The sequence below is a fragment of the Typopeltis vanoorti genome, chromosome 25 (genome assembly GCF_054136105.1).
Source record: "Typopeltis vanoorti isolate ZY-2024b chromosome 25, IOZ_Tvanoo_1.0, whole genome shotgun sequence".
NCBI classification, from domain to species: Eukaryota; Metazoa; Arthropoda; class Arachnida; order Uropygi; family Thelyphonidae; genus Typopeltis; species Typopeltis vanoorti.
The window spans coordinates 11,166,469-11,187,145 of NC_143573.1; the positions used below are offsets into that span (position 1 = coordinate 11,166,469).

A 20,677-nucleotide genomic window follows, 5' to 3' on the forward strand; every position below is an offset into this window, starting at 1 on the left:
CAGCCAAAGAAACTAAGATTGTTCAGGCCAGTGCATTATGTCCGGCAATTGCAGGAACAGCGATCATCAAATACGTGAGACCACATCACTCATCAAGATGAAGAGTTCTTTCAGCCAAAGGATATCGCTAAACATTGAGGTATAGAGGACTGATTCAGACACCTCATTTATTTTCAAGTGTCAGTTCAGTAGTCACACCAAACATTAAATTTGTTAATATTTCTGAAGCATCGTTTATTTCTATAGCAGTATTTCTTTTTCTTCTGAATGTTTTGAGATAATAAGTAACTTCAGATTTTAAAATGCATTCCTTACGATTTCCATGAGATCTTAAATAATTTCTTTATCATTCAAGTATTGTGGAAGTTTCCATTCTGCGATGGGGAAGAAAACAAGGTTAAGTCAGAGTGAAAAATTTCTCCTCAGGTTTCGGGCTCACTAATTAAGTTTAAACTTGCAAAGTATAAATAGCATTTGCAGATGAAGAATTAAAAGACAATTCATTGATAGCTTTCTAGCTGTTCGGAGAAAAGGATGGGTCAAGAATTCTGAGCCCACCCACAATACAGTATTAAGGCAAGTCTTTAGCAATATATAGAATAAATATCGAAAAATCTTTTCGATATTTATTCTATATATTGCTTTAGAGGAAGGCTTACCAGAAAGAGAAACAGCGGTTGGTTATTCGAGGATCATTTAGTTATCTAAAAAAACTTCACGTCAGCTGGACAAAAGGGGGAGAATGGAGGAGTGTTCTCGTGCGTATAACAACTTTGCTTTGTCAATTTAATCATTTATGTTCTTTCAATACTATATTGAGAATAAGCTCGCATCCAAAGAAAAATGTGTTCAAATCTGCGATTTCAATGCTCCATTAGGTTTGATTACCTCCCACAAAACCTCATCCCCTTTTGCACGAGTATAAAAACGTTTCGGCCACAAATTCTCAAGTCCGTAAACCATTTTACAGGCGACACACGAAATTTATCACGTTCATAATAAGAGAAACGCTAATAAATAACAAACAAGGGCGGTTACAACTGTGTCAGAGCCAATTAAAGGAATTTGTACACGAAGCTATTCGGTTCATTTCTCTAATTAACATACTGTAGCGAAGAAGAGAGTCTTGTCCTAAACGAGTACCAACTCGGTTCAATAAACGCTGCAGTAATTTTACCATTTGCAATTCGGGAATGAAACAACGCAACATTTTATGCATAACTTTCTGCCAGCAGGGGGATGGATGGCATGCGTTTCAAAACCCAATTGAAGTCAAAACAGCCAAGATGCAGAGTTCTTCCATTGAACAGTTCAGGTGGTAAAATCAAAACTGTAAATGTTAAGGACAGATCCAGAGATTCCGAAAGTGTGTTGTGGTGGGGAGGGGGAAAGCAGCGACTGCATAAGATACATCGTGTATTTATTATTACACCTCCATGCAGTCAAAAATACCGTCGAAGGTCCCGCTATCACACGCTTCAGTTATTTGCATACATACATTTTTAAGAACAGAATTGAGACAATTAGTACTGTTGTGATGCATTTTATTTTATTAATGGATTACTTATGATTCTATGGGGACCATTACTTTCACTTTCCCCTTCTTGACTACGAACCAGACAGCCCTTGAAGTACTTCCTAGTGAAATGATCCCGCTGAAGCACTAGCGACAAAATGGGAAATCGGTTTGGGTTTTAGCGTCTGTTTGGTTAGCTAGTGAGAAGGATTATTAAAATCTGTCCATTAACTCATCGCGTAATCCCACTGTCAGCCTCTAAATGTATCCCAGTGTCATTTAAATATAAAAATGAACGCTCAAGCTGTCCGGATGATTTACATTTAATATTTCAAGAAATATTGTTTTACACAGTAATCACGAAATTTTATTTAAAACACTAACAAATTAAAGCCTTTTGAATTTTCTAAATCAAAAACTAATAAATCTGAAATATACTGAATATTTATAAACCATCTGCTTGCCAGCGAAAACTGAGCTTCTCCAGTCCCATAATGTCATACAGCTATCGAGTGCCTCTCTCATTATGTAAACAGTTCAATAGGTCACAAATATGTGCTCAGAAAAAAAAAATGTAAAAGTATACGCAACAGTTTCTCCCACCCTCGCCATTAAGTTACGAGATCTGTAACCCATTTTTGCTAGCCTTTGACCGCGAAGTGCCACTTCCTTTAAAGGAAATGCTGGAACTACTAGTAAGGGTGTGGTGCTTTACACGATGCTCCAGTACAACGTATCACCAGCTAAATAAAACTTTTAAGCGATAAACAAATTAGATGAAATACAGAGCACTTGGGCTCATTATTTATCAGTTTTGCCTTTAAGTGTTTTTCTTTCATCTTTTTTATTTATTTTTTTATTTTTTCACATGTGACAGTGCGTTTTTGGCTGCGTAGACAGAAAGGGTAACCAAGTATATTTGCCTTGATTACCGAATTTAAATTCAGCCAAACACTACAAACAACAGTAAAAAAAAGTAAATAAATATATCCATCTGCATGGTTTGGGCTAACAAATACCCGCAATTAATTTTAAATTCCAATTATGTACTTTTATAAAAGTACAAAATACTCATTTCGATATTTTTGTATCGCATCAGAAGAAAAACACCTGTATGATTCAATCTTAATAAAAAGACATTAAAATACAGTTTTAAGATAATAATAACACTATTGGAAAGAGAGATTACATTGCTTTTTAAGATAAAGAAATCTTACCTGAAGAGAAAACTGAAAACGCAAGAATTATACTAAAACTGGAATGTCGCACAGTCCAATTATAATAACATGCAACTACAGTAACCGCTTCACACTTTCAAACACTCGTTATCTTGGATTCTGCAAAGCGTACCATAGCAAACGTACATGTCACGTGCGTGTACGTCATCGATGTTGCTCTTACGTAAGCGACTTTTTTTAGTGTTATTCAAAGTATTGCGAGTTGTCAAGCAATGCACAATCACAACGTGATCTCATAAGAAGTAGGTGTAATATCGCACACCTTAAACGCCTTCATTTATACTGCGTATAATATTTTTTTAAGGCAGGATTGTGGGAGAAATTTGTTTTGCTTACTAATCGGCGATTAAAAATAAATAAAAGCAAAAATTTCATTTTATTTATATAAACATATTATTGAATGGTGTAATGCATACCACTTTAATTATGCTTTGGTTTAACTGATTACGAGAAAGCCTTTGACCCGGTAAAAACTTTCGCAAGACTTGAAGTACTATGACATCAACAGGTGGAGAAGTAGCGTATGTAAGGAATCATCGCACAATATGCTACAACAAGTAATTCATTTTAATAGCAACATCTCCAGGGTGGAAATACAGTGAGGCATAAGACAAATTCACACAATATCTCCCAAACCATTCACAGTATATTTAGAAGAAATATTCAGACTTCTTGATTGGGAAGAAAAGGTCTGAAGATAAGGATATATTTAAGCCACTTACAGATGTAGTTATTTTTAATGTAAGTCCAACTGAACTGCAGACTTGAATCTGAGAACACCGAACTGTTAGAAAACGGATGGCCTAAAGAAGATTCAAATTATGACGAGCAGCTGTTTACAACCAGAAATAATAAAAAGATGGAAGTGAATCATTGTATCTGCTACTTAGGACAACCAATATCAATCAAAATACCAAAGAAGTTTAAAAAACAAACAAAAAAATGAATTTTATACCATTATACTAATACGCCTTTAAAGTCATGATATTTTTCCCCATTATTCCAATATACCTTGAAAGTTTTACTCTAGCAAATTCTCCCTATATTGATAGAGGGCTCTGAAACACCACATTAAATGTAAAGAACGCTCAAAAACCAAGAACAACAATTTAATATGGAATGATGTATACTTGGTATCATAAGCCTGGATCACAAAAAGAATACTTGAATAAGAAATTGAACGAAAGTCTTTGACATAGAAAGAGTGAAACATCTGAAGTGGCAAATGGCTCGAAGACAAGACCAATGTTTGCCAAAAGAAGTACTGGATTGGATTCCACGGGAGGTAAAACGACCACAACGCCGATTAAAATCGGATTGATGAACTCAATCCGATTTGCACGTGTATGATACGAGTTATTATTGTTGTTGTTCTTTTTTCTTATCTATATAGTTTGTTGCATTTCGAAATAATCAATCACATAATTATTCCAGAAATGTGTATATCCTTTTAGTTGCTCATACTAGAATAAGAAAAGCTGGTAGGGTACGTAGGATTTTCCTAAGATTCAAAATGAAGCTTAATACATTGTAATTTTTCTGGTTCCATAGACGCTGATTTTCTTGAAATGGGGAATAAGATCCTTCTATAGAAAAAATATATCTTATCGACCAGTAATAAAATTTCGATACAATGATGAAAATTAATCATATTGAATGTGATAGACTGTTATTATGGCATACTAATTTTTTGCCAAAGAGGTAAATAATGTTCTTCTTAAGAGAAGAGGTTAATGTCCTTTGGACTCCGGAAACATATCGCGTGAAGTAAAAAGCTAGGAAATGGTCGAAGGCCAAGATGCAGCTAATAGAATTTTTGCATAATGTATATTTTTATATAAAAATATAAACATAACAATAATATGTGTTGATCGCTCTTTGTATAGCACTAATATTTGTCACTGTGTTCTGTAAGGGCAAAACCGGCGGAAGCGGGCATACAGAGCATGCGGTGCATGCGGGCGCCGCTACGAAGGGGGCGCTGCCACCGGGACACGGTTCGTAAGTTCATTTTTAAGAAACAAAATTTTTATCATAAAAACAAAAAAATCTTAGAATGATCAATATTAAAATAAATAAGGCTGGATACACCGAATAATAAAAAAAATTGCAGCAAAACATTTGTTGCTAGTTAACCAGTCATAGGGTACACACCTCAGTAGGCTACTGACAGTAGCGCAGTGCGGACCATTATTTCGTCTCTGTGTCGTGTTGTGTAATAATTTCTTGTGGGTATAAAATAGAAATGAAATCAAAAATTTTTAAAAAAAAGTTATCCGGTGCACAAAATCGTAAGCGTCATGCTGCGAAAGAAGTAGATATTAAGAAACAAACTAGGGCTCTTAATAAATTTGTTAAAATATTAAAATATTTTAACTCGATACATCAGAAATCAGAGTTGAAGAACCGTGCACATCATCCAGTTTGCATGAAACTACTATTGCAACTATTGAACAAGATAACAAGACGCAAATAAATGGTTAGTCTGTAAATTTAGAAGATCCAGGTGAATGGGGAAATATTGATGAAAAATTACGAGCTGTTTTAATTGAAATGGGGCCTGTTCAAAAGAAAAATATAATAATATCCATTTTACTGTTTTTTGCTTTTGTTGCAAACGTTTCGCACCTACTGAATCAAGTAGTCTTGTAGAAGGTTAAACGATTGGAGAAATGTAAATACAACTTTGCATAGACATGAGACTAGTTTAACTCTCATGAAAAATTTCTTAAAATGGAAGGACTATTGATTTCCAGACTCAAAGCGTGTATGAAATGGAAAAGAAACACGACTGTTTCAGAACGTTTGATTGAAATTATAAAATTCCTTGGTAGCCAAAATTTAGCTTTTCGCGAATTATCTGATAAATTATATGAAAGGAATAACGGCAAATTTTTAAAATTAGTCGAATTGTCTGCGAAGTTTGATCCCGTTATGGAAAATCATGTTGAAAGAGCCCTACAAAAAAAATACACTATTTGAGTAAAGACCGTCAAAATGAAATATTGGAAACTTTAAGTAACGCAATCAGGGATACAATTTTATTATCAATTCGAAAATCTAAATATTATTCCATAATTTTAAACTGCACACCTGATGCAAGTAAGACAGAACAAATGACCATTATTATTCGCTTTGTTTCCTGTGACAATGGAATTGTCAAGATCAGGGAAAATGTTTTAGGTTTTGCAGATATATCAGATTCCACAGGACGTGGTTTATGTGCAACAATAGTGGAACAACTGGTAAAATGGAACATTCCCATTGAAGACATGCGAGGTCAAGGGTATGATAATGGGACAAATATGAAAGGGAAAAAATATGGGCTCCAAAATTTGCTTTTGAACAAAAATCCTCGAGGTTTTTACATGCCATGTGCTGCTCATACTCTAAATTTAATCATTAACGATGCATCCAAAGTGAATGCAGATACAATTAGTTTCTTTGCAATTATTCAAGAAATATACAATTTCTTTTCATTCTCTTACAAACGTTGGGCAATCCTTTTAAAGTTCGTAAAAAAATTAAGATTCAAACAGCCATCAGAAACGCGATGGGAAAGTAAAATTAACGCAATCCGCCCTCTATGATATCAATTAGGAGAAATTTACGATGCACTTTTTGAAATTTTAAATAATGAAAATTTTAATAAAGAAACTCAGCATGAAGCACAAACATTATGTGCTAAAATAAAGGACTACAAAGTTATTTGCTCTCTTAAAACTTGGCATGATTTACTTAACAGAATAAACCCTGTGAGTAAAATGCTTCAAGACAAAAATATGAACATTACACTTGCTTTAGAATCTATCGAAAATTTAAAAATATTCTTACAAGAATATCGATCAGATACAAATTTTAAAGACGTTCTAAAAACGGCAAAAGAACTGAGTGAAGAGGTGGATGGAGAACAAGAATTTAAAACCGGTAAGAAAGTTCGACGACGAAAGAAGACACGACAATTTGACTACGAGCATCATGACGAAACGCCACAATCGCCAGAAGATAAATTTAGAGTGAATATTACTTAAATATAAAGAGCTAATAAGCTTCATTTCGGCGATATAAAAAATATTTTAAATTAAGGGGATATAAAATCCACATTGTTTCAAAACCGAATAAGAAACTCAAAGATTGGAATCGAATCAGAGAGTTTCATGCCGAATATAGTAAACTATAAAGTATCGGCAAACACTAGCGTGAGCTAATGCAAGTGACCCTAGTACGTACGTAGTACAATATCGGACAACTCGTTGCAAAGGTGGGGAAAGTTCAGATCGCTATTCTTAGGTATTTTCCATAATGTAAAAACACATTTCCTAGGAAATGTATGCTGTTATTACATTATGGAGGGAGGTCACTACCCAGACCGGTTTCAGCCTGTTTTGAGGCTTCAGAATAGCGATCAACTTTCCCCACCTTTGCAGCGAGTTGTCCGATATTGTACTACGTACGTACTAGGGTCACTTGCATTAGCTCACGCTAGTGTTTGCCGATACTTTACAGTTTACTATATTCGACATGAAACTCTCTGATTCGATTCCAATCTTTGAGTTTCTTATTCGGTTTTGAAACGATGTGGATTTTATATCCCCTTAATTTAAAATATTGTTTTTATCGCCGAAATGAAGCTTATTAGCTCTTTATATTTAAGTAACTTAATGGTTGCACCTCTTTGGAAACTCGTATAGCAGAGTATATAAGTTCTTTTCGCTATACACTTTGATATTATGGATTATGGATTAGGTCAGGAGTTAGATGATTGATTGGGAGGTGCTCGGAGGATTGTGATTCATTGGTAGTGAGTGAAAGTGATTATATGTGAGGTGTTAGTGATATATGTTAGTGATATATATGTGAGGTGTTAGTGATATATTGATGGATGAATTGATGATTCGATATAGAGGAATTGCTTTGGATTAAGATTTGTTCAGCGAAAGGTAAGGTTAACCTTTAGTTTTATTAATTGACACAAACATGGAAAAACCAATAGATGAAACAAAATGTGAAGACGTTTACCAGGAATTTATCCGCTTGGGTGAACTGCTTAACACTAACTGGCCGGGAAAGGATAAGCTCTATGACACATTTCCCCCAACAATTGCCACAGACGACATTCAGGAAACTTTTCACCATGAACACATGACAGCTTCGGACATCGGACTGCAAAGATCGGGGCAATCACTAGACCCTGAAGATGCGATAATATCCCAACACAATGCCCACCATGTATTGGATTACAGCCGATACAGAAGAATTCCAAACCGCTAAAACCAAAAAAAGGAAAATCTCAGTTACTAGAGAATCACCCAACACAGTAGAAATGGATACCGACACTAATACAAATTCAAAAGAAAGAATACCCCCAGTCATTCTAAGAGATAAAAACCATTGGATATCAGTTGCTACTTCACTGAAAATCCTAGAAATATCATTCACTAAAGCCACTAATACAGAAGAAGGAATTCGCATCCAGCCAAAAACCTCTTCCGATTACAGACAAATAACAAAACTGCTGGACAACAACAAGCTACCCTACCACACATTCGCACTTAATAGCGAAAAGAACCTGAAAGTTGTGCTCAGAGGGGTGACAGAATCCATAACAATAGAAGTACAAGCAGATCTTCAAATCAAAGGCTTTAGACCTACAAAGGTCAGCCGTATGCGTAGAGCTGACAAAAGACCATACCCTCTAATATTGGTAGAGATCAGCAAAGACCAGAAACACATCTACGATCTTCAAACAATCTGCGATTTAGTGATAAAGACTGAATCGCTAAAACATAAACAGACAACGACGCAATGTCATCGCTGTCAAAAGTTTGGCCACTCACAACGCTGCTGCAAAGCAGAATACCGATGTATTAAATGTGGGGGCAAACACGCTACAATTGAATGCAAAAAAACCCGCACACAACCAGCAAAGTGTGCAAATTGTGGAGGCCCACATCCCGCAAACTACAGGGGCTGCATAGCTTTTCCTGAAAACCAAAAGACACAACTGAAAACCAGCAAACCTCTACTAGAACACACGTCCTCCCATTAAACCACAGTCTCCACAACGGACGGAAGATCGTATGCTGAAGTTACAAAACCAAAAGATCCAAAACCAACCCAGTCACAACAAACCAACAAACCTATCCTACAGAACATAACAAGCCACATAGGTGAAATGCTGGCCGAACTCCGGCAAACAAACCCAACTCAAGAAGCGAAGGATATCATCCTGAGACACACACAGCTTGTTGAAATCCTTAATGGATAAGGCCAATAGGAAACATAAATCATTACAGATTGTCAGCTGGAATGCAAATGGAGTACCCAACAAGATACATGAACTACAGGAATTTGCAGCAGAAACCGAAGCAGGCATCATCCTTATTAATGAAACACACCATCGCCCAGGTAACAAGATTAGAATCAACAATTATAGCACTTACCGTACAGACAGAACCTATGCAAGAGGTGGAGGCACTGCCATCTTTGTCAAAAGTAATGTAAAACATAACTCAATAGCCGAACCCCAAACAGAACACATGGAAACCACAGGAATAGAAATTCATATGGAAAACACAAGCAGTATCAGGATATATGCAGCCTGCAACCCCCCAAACAAAAAACTTCTAAATTCAGACCTGGACGAAATCCTAAACGCAGATAAAGCAGTAATCGTAGCTGGAGATTTGAACGCCAAACATTCCACATGGAACAGCAGAAATTCAAATACCAATGGCAAACTATTGAACTCATATACTACTACAAGAAACATGACGGTAATAGGACCCACAGAACCAACACACTACGGAGCAACCGGCCGCCCAGATGTACTTGATATAGCAATACTCAAAAACATTGCTCACAACTACCAAATACAAGCAGTTAACGACTTAAGTTCGGATCACAACCCCATCATATTGCAACTAGGCACCATACAAGATGAAACAGAAAACACCACCACCTTTATAAACTGGAAACAACTTCCCTCTATCTTCCAGGAAAACATTGGCCCAGTACCACATATAACATCCACGGAAGATATAGAAAAAGCAGTGAAACACTTTGAAAAACAACTACTAATAGCAATATCACATGCAACAAATAAAACCAAATGCGCACCACCAAATAAACTACCAGAGGACATAAACATCTCATCCGAGAGAAAAATAGGTTAAGAAGAAAATACCAGAGAACATTGGATCCCGCAGATAAGCAGGCAGTTAACAAAGCAACAAACCGGGTTCGGTATACCCTAAAGGATCACCGTAACGAACTCTGGAATAACAAGATACATCACTTAAACACAGAGGATCAGTCATTGTGGAGAATGACGAGATCACTTCGTTCAAAACGCAACACACTTCCGCCAATCCAAGGTGAAAATAGAGTCACCTACACTGATGAGGAAAAGGCAGAAGCATTTGCAGACAGCTTAGAAAGGCAATGCAGCCCCAACTATACCAATTTAGATTTAAACTTCATAAGAAAAATACACATCCAAGTTCACAAAATACCTCAAAACGCTTCACTCCAATCCAACAACAACTCCGTATCACCAACAGAAATATATGAAATCATAAAAAAACTAAAGAACAAAAAGGCTCCGAGTCCGGATGGTATAATGAACAAGGCGCTCAAGCTACTCCCACGTAAAGGGATTATGCATCTGGTAGCAATCACCAATGCCATCTTTCGGCTAAATTATTTTCCAGAGCGATGGAAGCTTGCGGATGTCTTCATAATTCCTAAACCTGGAAAAAATACACAATTTCCACAGAACTATCGGCCCATCAGCCTTCTATTATGTGTAAGCAAAATAGCCGAACGCGCTATACTAACACGGATCCAAGAGGCAACAGATAACAACCACGTCATACAAGAAGAACAATTCGGATTCAGAAAACAGCATTCTACAACTCTCCAGATTTACAGAATTATCGAATACATTACCCAAGGCTATGAATGGCGCCAACACTCTGCCGCAGTCTTCCTGGACATAACGCAAGCATTTGACAGAATTTGGCATCGTGGTCTAATTTTTAAACTACACCAAGTAGGAACCCCAATACCACTAGTTCTGCTGATAAAATCTTATCTCAGCAACAGAAAATTTAAAATAAAACTGAATGGAATCAGATCCACAGAAAGGAAAGTTATGGCAGGAGTCCCACAAGGCTCTCTGCTATCTCCCCTACTCTTCTCCATATACATGGCGGATCTCCCCAAGTTGTCCCCATCCATCACCGCTCTTTATGCCGACGACACAATTATCATAGCCAGATCTCTCCGTCCACATTTGGCCACAAACAAGCTACAGAGAGCAGTCAACGAATTAGAGGACTGGTACACGAAATGGCGCATTGCCATCAATCCAGGAAAAAGTTCAGCAGTACTTTTTACCAGACGTAAAGCAGAACTGAATAAAAGGATTCAAATGTTTGGAAAAATCATCCCTTGGCACAACTCTACCAAATATCTAGGAGTTCATCTTGATAAACGCCTAAACTTCAAGACACACATAAATACTATCTCCACTAAAACAAGTCAGACTATAGCTCAGCTATATCCACTTTTGAATAGGAACAGCTTCCTAAATAAACAAAATTCTCCTCTATAAATCAGTCATAAGACCCCAGCTAACTTACGCCTCACCAACTTGGGCACACACAGCTCAAAGCAACATCAACAGATTGCAGACGATCCAGAACAAATGCCTCAGAATGGCATTTAATGCCCCTTGGTTCATGAGAAACCTCCAGTTACACCAAGAAGCTAACCTCCCAGATATCAAGACGTACATGACAGGCATAACAGAAAAATTCTTCGCACTCACAGATAATCACCCAAATCAGCTAATTCGACAGGCAGCGGACTACGAACCCTCAGATCAATTCAAACACAAAAAACCAAAATCCGCCATCGCAAAAGACAGCTAATACAACTTACAATGCTCACAATGAGCAGGTAAATTACCCACAATAATCCTCTCTCACACAAGCCAAAATCAGATGAAGGGATAAAGAGTCAAGGACTCGGTCCATCTCCCAAAGAAGTTCAAACTTTGGTATTATGGTCTAGCTACTCACTGATGAGGCCTCAAAAAAGGCTGAAACCGGCCTGGGTAGTGACCTCCCTCCATAATGTGATAACAGCATACATTTCCTAGGAAATGTGTTTTTACATTATGGAAAATACCTAAGAATAGCGATCTGAACTTTCCCCACCTTTGCAACGAGTTGTCCGATATTGTACTACGTACGTACTAGGGTCACTTGCATTAGCTCACGCTAGTGTTTGCCGATACTTTATAGTTTACTATATTCGGCATGAAACTCTCTGATTCGATTCCAATCTTTGAGTTTCTTATTCGGTTTTGAAACAATGTGGATTTTATATCCCCTTAATTTAAAATATTAGAGTGAATGTGTTTTATACACTTCTAGACGTTGCAATGTGTTCGTTAATAGAACGTTTTGAACAACTAAAAACATATTATGATAATTTCAATTTTTTTGTATAGATTACCACAAATTAATAACGAAGATTTACGAAAAAATTGTGACGATTTAAAGATTCTCTTGAAGGACGGTGACAATAAAGTCGTAAATGTAATAGAACTATATGACGATTTATGTGCTTTCCAGGATATTTTTCGGAAGGATAATTTAAATATTCAAAACCCTTTCGATATTCTTAATTTTATTGTGTCCAATAATTTATCTTTCCCTAACTTTTCAATTGCTTTAAGAATACTATTAACCTTACCTGTTACTGTAGCGAGCGGTGAACGTTCCTTTTCCAAGTTGAAATTGATTAAAACCCACTTAAGAACAAGTATGCCAAAAAAAGCTTGTTAGTTTGTATTGAAAATGATATATGTGCAGAATTAGATGTTAAGACCGTTATTTCTAATTTTGTAAATATGAAATCAAAAACCCTAAAATTTAAATAAAAAAATTTCAAGTATATTTATGTAATTTAATTTTATTTTCTGTTATTCTGTAAAGATGTTATTTTTTGAATACTTACATTAAATGTTCTAATTATTTCTGAATTATTTTCTTATTTTCTCATCTATCTTGAGTTTCTTTTATTTTCCTAAAAGATAGTTCCACTTATAAAAATTATTTAAAAAATTTTTACAAGTTACTAAGAATTTAGTAACTTGTAAAATGCAAGAATTTTTTAAACTTTAGTTGAAATAAATTTTAACTTTAATTAAAATTCATTTTAATTTTGTTAGCGATTCGGGTCGGTGAGAAGGCTATAATCCCTGTATCATTATATTCAACGATTAAAGTGAAGTAGCTTTATCAAAATTTGCTTTAACGTTTGAGAATTGTTTGAATATTCGGGTTTTTAACGATTATCCTGCTTAGTCAACACCCCCGGTTCATTACATTTAGCGAACCAACGTGTGGCTGTTCTGTCAAATTTATTTAAGAAATTTCAAATAATTTAAATTTTTATTATCGTAAAAGAACCACACACGCCCGAATCGTTACAGGGGCGCTTAGATAGAAATTGCATGCGGGTGGCAAAAACCCAGCGCCGGCTCTGTGTAAGGGCATGAGTGTTTACCAGAAAGCTTAATGTTTAACACGTGTACTGGGACATCGCAATGTAAACGACAATTCGCCCATGTAATCTAGTTTTGCTTACTCCAAGCCTTCCAGACAACTGTTAGGCACAGTTGCTATAGTTCGCCCACCGATTAGAAATCCTTCGACACTTCTGCGCATCTCAGAAAAAGGAGAATTCATTCCGATATTAGGGTAATCAGTCCTGTGGGATGAGTTGTTTATTATTACCGGTCGGAAAATTAACTTCTCTTTTATGATTATTGTAGTTAACTATGTTGCTTGTATAACAGTTGGAAAATTTACCTATAAAGCACGTGATTTCGCGTGTTGGCGACCAATTCGGACGTCCTTCATTTCTTTCTCCCCTTCAGCATGAATCGACTATTCTTGGAAAGACGCGAAGCAGAGACCTACAAACGGTGGGCGAACTATATCATCTTCAGCGCCATGCAGTCGTCCATTAGCTCTTACTGATTTGGAAGGAAGTTCGAGTGAAAAGTAAAATGACAAAGGAGTTGGATATTTTCTTCAGTTTCTCTAACTAAAATATCAGTTTAAAATTTAAAAAGTCCACAGAGTTAAACCGAATATTTGCTTAAAAAATATCTCATATTTACATTTATATAATTAGCAGATTGAAATTTTGTCAGCTCAAAGAGTTCAGTTTAAAGCAATATATGAATAATAGTAATACTACCCATATAGTAATAATCATAATATAATAATACTAATATTCGCGTTCAACATTAATAATAGTCATAATAGGAGATTTATGAAGTGATTATGTAGGTGTCATCTGCTCTACGAACTGTGCTGATATAGTCACAGTTCGGACATTCCGTAAAAAAAAAAAAAGCATTTTCAGTTCTTAGGACACTGACTAAAAGATTAAAAACATCTGGGTCCGAATCCGATGAAGGATGCGAGGGACATTTTTAGGCTTATTTCTTTCGCATTCAGAGAAATAATATGTGGCGCATATATTGTTTTAATGTTAGTTGTAATGTGTGAAGGTAAAAAGCAGAAATAGATAGATAGTCCTAGTCCGGATCTGTCTGTCAGTACTAACCTTTGTCTACCGCTTACAAAAAGCTGATTTATTTATTTATTTATTTATTTATTTATTTTGGTTCGTCGCAAACACAACCATCAGAATGTATGGTTGGTTAGTATTTCTCAACATGATCGTTATTTAAACAGGAAATAATAAAAATTAAATGCTGTGTTCTGTTTCTGGAATAGTTTTCATAATAGGGGGAACTTCAGGTAATTATTAAATGTTAACGTTCTATAAATTTGTTTCCTGTCTTGAAGAACATTTCCGGACATAACTAACGATTTAAGGCGGTGTTTATGTTTGATGACGTCATGCACCTCTAACGTTTCACTATAATGAGATGCATGAGAACTACTACCTGCTAACTGTCGAGCTGTCCCATCTATTTCTCCCCACATCTCCTACCTCTTCATTCTTCAAGGCCTCTTTTTAAGAAGAAAAAAAATCATATATATCTTGTTACAGCATTTGACAGCTGACAGCTGTTTGTATTATGAACATTTAAAAAAGTATATTCAATAATGCGTGTTTGATTTCATTTTTCTCTAGAAGTTAAAGGGGGGGGGGGGATATATATATAATTTTTCGGAAAAAGGAGCATTCCCTATTGCAAATAACAAAATATGATTTACAAAAATATGGGAATATTTCATAAAATTTTATAAAATATTTCATATTCTTGTATAATGATGTTTAGAACATTTAAAAAGACTAAGTTTTAAATTTAAAAAAATATTAAAAAAAGTTTATTGGGGTGCCCGTGTAGTGGAAATGCCCTTTGCTTCCATAGCGCTAGGCCGCTAGAAAACAGTTCCATTCTAGTCGCCAACTAGTTAGGGTTAAAACAACCCTACTTACCCCCTTTGGGAATAAACGGCATTAAAGGGTTTATTTTTATTTTATTTATAAAATGTTCATTTTTAAATATTCAAAAACAAAGACATTTAATTTACTTTGAACATCAAATTTAGCACACACATATAAATCATGAACGTGGTGTTGGATTCTGATTATGTAGAGATTAGAGTAATTATTATTTGGTTCAGAATCCAACATGATCTTCCATCACAAAGGCTAGACTTGTAAATATTATTTAATGTAAACAACCTATTTTACAATTTAATATTCATATAACTACTTTAATTTTGTCTAATATCTAATTATTTAATCAAAGATATATGTATTAATAATGAAAAGACTATTTAAATATTATTAGGTTTATTTTATTTATTGCTATATTAATATAAGAGTTTGTATTTGATATTTTAACTGCACATTAATTGAAATGTAAATATTCTTTATTTATTCCTATTTGTAGAAATTTAACGTTATGCAATAGCTCAAATTTATTATATTTTGTTTTGTTGTCATGGAGACACATAGCGAGCACGAGAATTGGAACACAACGTGAGGAGAAGGTTTATTGAAAAGAGTTTTAGATCACGAGAATAATTTAGGTGGGAAAAACGGATATAAAAAGGAAAAACGCTGAAATTATCTTCCAAAGTCATAGCTCAGCTCTACCCATTGATCAACCGTAAGAGCAAATTGAACCTACATAATAAATTGCTTCTTTACCGGATGGTAATACGTCCAGTCATTACCTACTCCTCACCAGCATGGAGTCACACTTCAAGATCAAACCTTTCAAAATTACAGAGAATCCAAAATAAATGCCTTAGGATGATCCTGGATGCACCGTGGTTCGTCAGAAATTCACAGATTCACCGAGAAACAGGCACTCCATACATCTCCTCCCTTCTTCGTGATCTTGCAGAAAAATTCTTCGTGAAGTCAGGTTCACATTCAAACCCACTAATAGTACAAGCTGTCAAGTACAACGAGACTGATTATTACAAACACAAAAGACCGAAGGCTATTCTTCTCTCAACCGATCATAGCTAACACAACTGCCCTCAAAGGGCGAGCTTAATTGCTCACAAATCTCCCACTCCCAAACAACTCTCATTACAGATAAAGGGGAATATGAAAAGCACTAGTGCTTCACCCATCCTGTCAGTAATGTTATTGGTATTGGCGTATTATTGATTAAGAGAGAGAGAAAGGAGAGGATTGGCATTAGGTTGGAATCGGAGCATTCGGGAATCACAGTGCGATAATAGTGAGTCGGCAAGTCACTCAAGCAGCTAATAAAGTCTACTAGTCGAGAGGCGGTTAGCTAATGAATTGTAGAATAACAATTATAGCTACGGAGGACAGCTGAGTGACTACTAAATAGACTAGCGATATTTGAGTTGAGATTTAATTTCAGGGCCGACCTGTCAAGGACATACAGAATCTTGAAATAAAGCATCGAGTAACTAGGGAATAGTAGAGCTGTAAAATTGAAGTTTACCGTTAGCTGTGTTCAGAATTATAGTGTCTAAGAATTAATTGAATGCCGGAAGAGTGAACAACTGTGCATATAAAACCTCAAGTTAAGAATCATTGTGTGTTACCTTATTTCATGAGTGATCAGTAGTACTTTATGCAACAACGTTTGTTTACGTGTATTGTGACCAATGATTAATTCAGTTATTGCCTAGAAGAATTTATTTAATGAGTGCCGTTTATTGTTAAAAGTGTTTACAGTTATAAAAAGTGTTTCTGTGTAAGTTGATGAAGGAAAAAGATTATCGGTAAGAACATTCCAACCATTAATATTCCTATGCTGAGATGTGAGTGTGTTTCATCCTAGAATTTCCTTATGTTAACAGTAACTATTGTGAAGATTAACTGAAGTGTAAATTTAAAAGTGTTTGCTTGTAAGGAGGTGTTACTGCGATTTTATTGTATTTGGAATTTAAGGAACTGTGAGAAGACTGTATTAGAGATAACAAATTTACCATTGTCTGAGTTTGTATGACAGTATTATCAGAAAGGCTGAAGTGTTTATAATATCTTAATTAGTGATTTGATCTTAAGTGTAAAATTTGTGATTTTAAAATTAAATGTTTGTTTTTGTTAATCAAAAGTTGTATTTTGCCTGAATCTCTTTTACTGCACCATTCATAAAATATTCGAACCAAAGCGGGTAAATTAAGTAAGTCAAATAAACTCGGCCAGTATATATTTTAAGGAGAAATAGTTGAAGGTTGATTTTTCTTCAATTATTGAACTGATTCAGATATAGAGTGGAGCAGTCTATAAATATAAATTTTCTCTATATTTGAATTACAAACCAACTAGCAACTTATTATTTTGTTTAAGAACATCATAGTGACTAACATGGCGGATCCAAAGTGCAGATTAAGAAGAAGTAGGATCCAACAGTGGGCATAACTTAATATAAAACGAGCAATAAGAGGCCAACAGGGGAAAACAGAACCACATCAATTAACTGAAGTACGCTTGTAGATTTTAGCACCTTTCTGCTAAATACCATATCCTGGCAGTTAAGAAGCTTCAAGAAAACTGTATTTCAAATTAGGAGATTAACTTCAAGACAATTCTCTATTCTCTACTAAAAAAATAGAACCAATGCCCTCTCCATCGTTCAATTTATTCTAAAAGTGTAATGCTGAAAGGTACGATTCCAAATATAAAATTTTATCAAAATTAGTGGTGTACTCAGCGTAGTTCTGTGATATGTATGCAGACAAACTTTGTTTTTTATTTATTTATTTATTTTTATTAAAACGAGCTTACTACCTGTCAGCAAAGAGTCCGAATACCGAATTCGCCAATCCCAGGGAACGTTCAGCATGTTAAGCATACAAGCAAGTAAAAAAAAAAAAAAAAATTGAATGCAGTCTGTGATACTTATCAAAAAATTGCTTCATTCAGCTTAAAACGCATCTACACCGGATATCCTCTGTAGATCACGAGATAAGTCGAAACGGATTAGTGCATTAATATTTCGTATGAAATTGCAAACGAAATAACATTGACTATTGACGATATTCTTTTACTGTTGCTATCGCAATGTTAGCCGAAAAAAGTACAGTATTGCTCAAAAGAAGAAACCTAATTGAGATCCCGACAATTTTATCTTTAAGATATCTTTAAAAAAAAGTTTGTTAGGGCCAAAGCTGCTCCGTCTATTCCTTTTCAGAATAAATGGCGTTATACGATTTAATTTAATTTATTTTATAAAAATGCAAGAGAAGTGGCCATATATATATATATTCATTTTTAATATTAACTGACTTAAAACCCGTCACAATTTCCCTCGTCAGAAGGGAAATGATGACTACTACTATTAACTCGGGGTTGGGATATGTTCATTTTTAATATTAACTGACTTAAAACATCCATATATATATATATATATATATATATATATACATATACCAGCTAATTCACTTTTAGTAGGAAAGCCCTGATAAAGGTTTTCTTTTCGTCCTAGATATTTGAATCTAGACTTTCCAACCAAACATCTTCTAAACGGACTAAGCTACGAAGATCTTCACTGCTACTATTTCATCTGATTTGACAAAGAGCATGAAGTTTTATGATGCTTGTATTAACCACCTTACCGGCCATTATGGATCAAATACGCATCCTCTTGATATGCTTCGTATCCATCATATATTTCAATGTAATATTAATGGTATTACAATTTTCATATGCACTTCGCATCCATAGTACCGTTGACGTCTGTAGACGTCTTGGCCAGTAATTCAATTTCGGTAAATCTTTCATTTACCGGCTAGAATCCAATAACAGGCTTAAAGATTTTCTCCTTTTTTGTTCTTTCATTCTTTCATTTTTTTAATCATTTATCCACGCCTTTTGCATATTTTTAAATCGAAATTTATCTTGATCTTTCCAAAACTTGTCTATCCCCTCTTTTTTATGTGTAGTTCCCACTCACGAAAAATAAGTCATGCAGAATGTAGTTCGGATAGTTGAGGATGTCAGTTGAGTTTATGTGAAAAATGGTACGTGGGATGTCTGAAAAGCAAGAATTAGTAATTAGTAATTACCTGCAGGTAATTAGTAATTACCTGCCAATTACAATTACTAATTGTAATTGGCAGGTAATTAATGCACTTCATTATGTTTATGTCTAGGCTATGAGTAAAAGCGTAGAATTCTGATGCGATACTTGCCAAAAGGATTTGAATAACTTGGTCTGATGGGTTGATATGTGGAGATTTGGATATTATTTCATTATTGCCATATGTGATGTTTTATACTTGGGTCAGAGGGAATTGAATAATAAGTAATAAATAAGAGCCTGCGTAGCTCAGTAGAAGTGGCGTTTGCACTCTATGGCGCTTGACCGCACGAAAAAAGGACTTGGTGGTTCAAATCTAGTCATCGACTAGAAGAAATTTTTCTAAGCCTTTTTTCGACCGGTTCCCGAGTTAGTCGATCTTTGTCACGTGGAAGCGGGATTTTTCTCCAGGAAACTAGGGTTTTTCGTCCCGTAAACTCAAGGAACACGACCATCGAACCCACACTATTTCAGACATTAAAAATATTGTGTTAGGGTTAGGGACCACGAGATGGCGGCACTTGCTAGCCGCCATCTTCACTGCATACCGATTAATCAGCGATAGCTTTGAGCAAGCTATCTCTGATTGGCTACCAGTGGAGATTGAACTGCCCACTCAGTCTCCAAAAGTTAGATAGGGCAAAATCGGCCTCGTTTACTCCCTATACGAGAACAAAAACGCATTAACTGATATAATAATAATAATAATAATAATAATAATAATAATAATAATAATAATAATAATTATTAATAATTATTATTAATAAATATATCAATAATAATAATAATAATAATAATAATTATTATTATTATTATTATTATTATTATTATTATTATTATTATTATTATTATTATTATTATTATTATCATCATTATTGTCTATATGCTTGTATCTGTACTAAGCAGCATGAAGATAGACTTAAGTTCAAGTCTAGTTTCCGATTGGAGGAACTTATTCTAAGCCTTTCTTCGACCGCTTCCCAATTTAGTCGATCTCTGGCATGGGAAAGTGGTTTTTTCTCCAGGGAAAGTCGGGTTTTTCATCCTGTAAACTCAAGAAAATCGACCGTAAAACCCACATTATTTCGCACAAAAACATATCCTGTTAGGATCAGGTACCAAGAGATGGCAGCACTTGTTTTCATCAGTTGGCGCTTAAAATTAGTGATAGTCTTAAGATGGCTATCTCTGATTGGCTACCGGTCGAGAATGAACTGTCCTTTTCTTTCTTTCTTTCTTTCACTCAGTTTCCAAAAGGCATCGCCTATAAGGAAATAAAAGGGATTAGCTGATTTTTTTAATATAAATTTTGTTTGTGTACGTGTTTTCATGACCTATTTG

General features: G+C 35.1%; 1 protein-coding gene and 1 long non-coding RNA gene across 2 annotated transcripts in view; both read right to left on the reverse strand.

Annotated features, from left to right (window-relative positions):
- Nucleotides 1–2,876, reverse strand: part of LOC150092537 (muscle LIM protein 1-like) — a 52,062-nt gene extending 49,186 nt beyond the window's left edge. Inside the window, exon 1 of the mRNA XM_090414443.1 lies at nt 2,734–2,876. The gene's annotated coding sequence lies outside the window, so the exon portion shown is untranslated. The remainder of the gene's footprint in view (nt 1–2,733) is intronic.
- Nucleotides 2,877–12,788: 9,912 nt separating this feature from the next.
- The window catches only part of LOC150092538 (uncharacterized), a 161,822-nt gene continuing 153,933 nt past the window's right edge, over nt 12,789–20,677 (reverse strand). The window contains exon 3 of the long non-coding RNA XR_016550499.1: nt 12,789–12,852. This is a non-coding gene — a long non-coding RNA (uncharacterized LOC150092538). The remainder of the gene's footprint in view (nt 12,853–20,677) is intronic.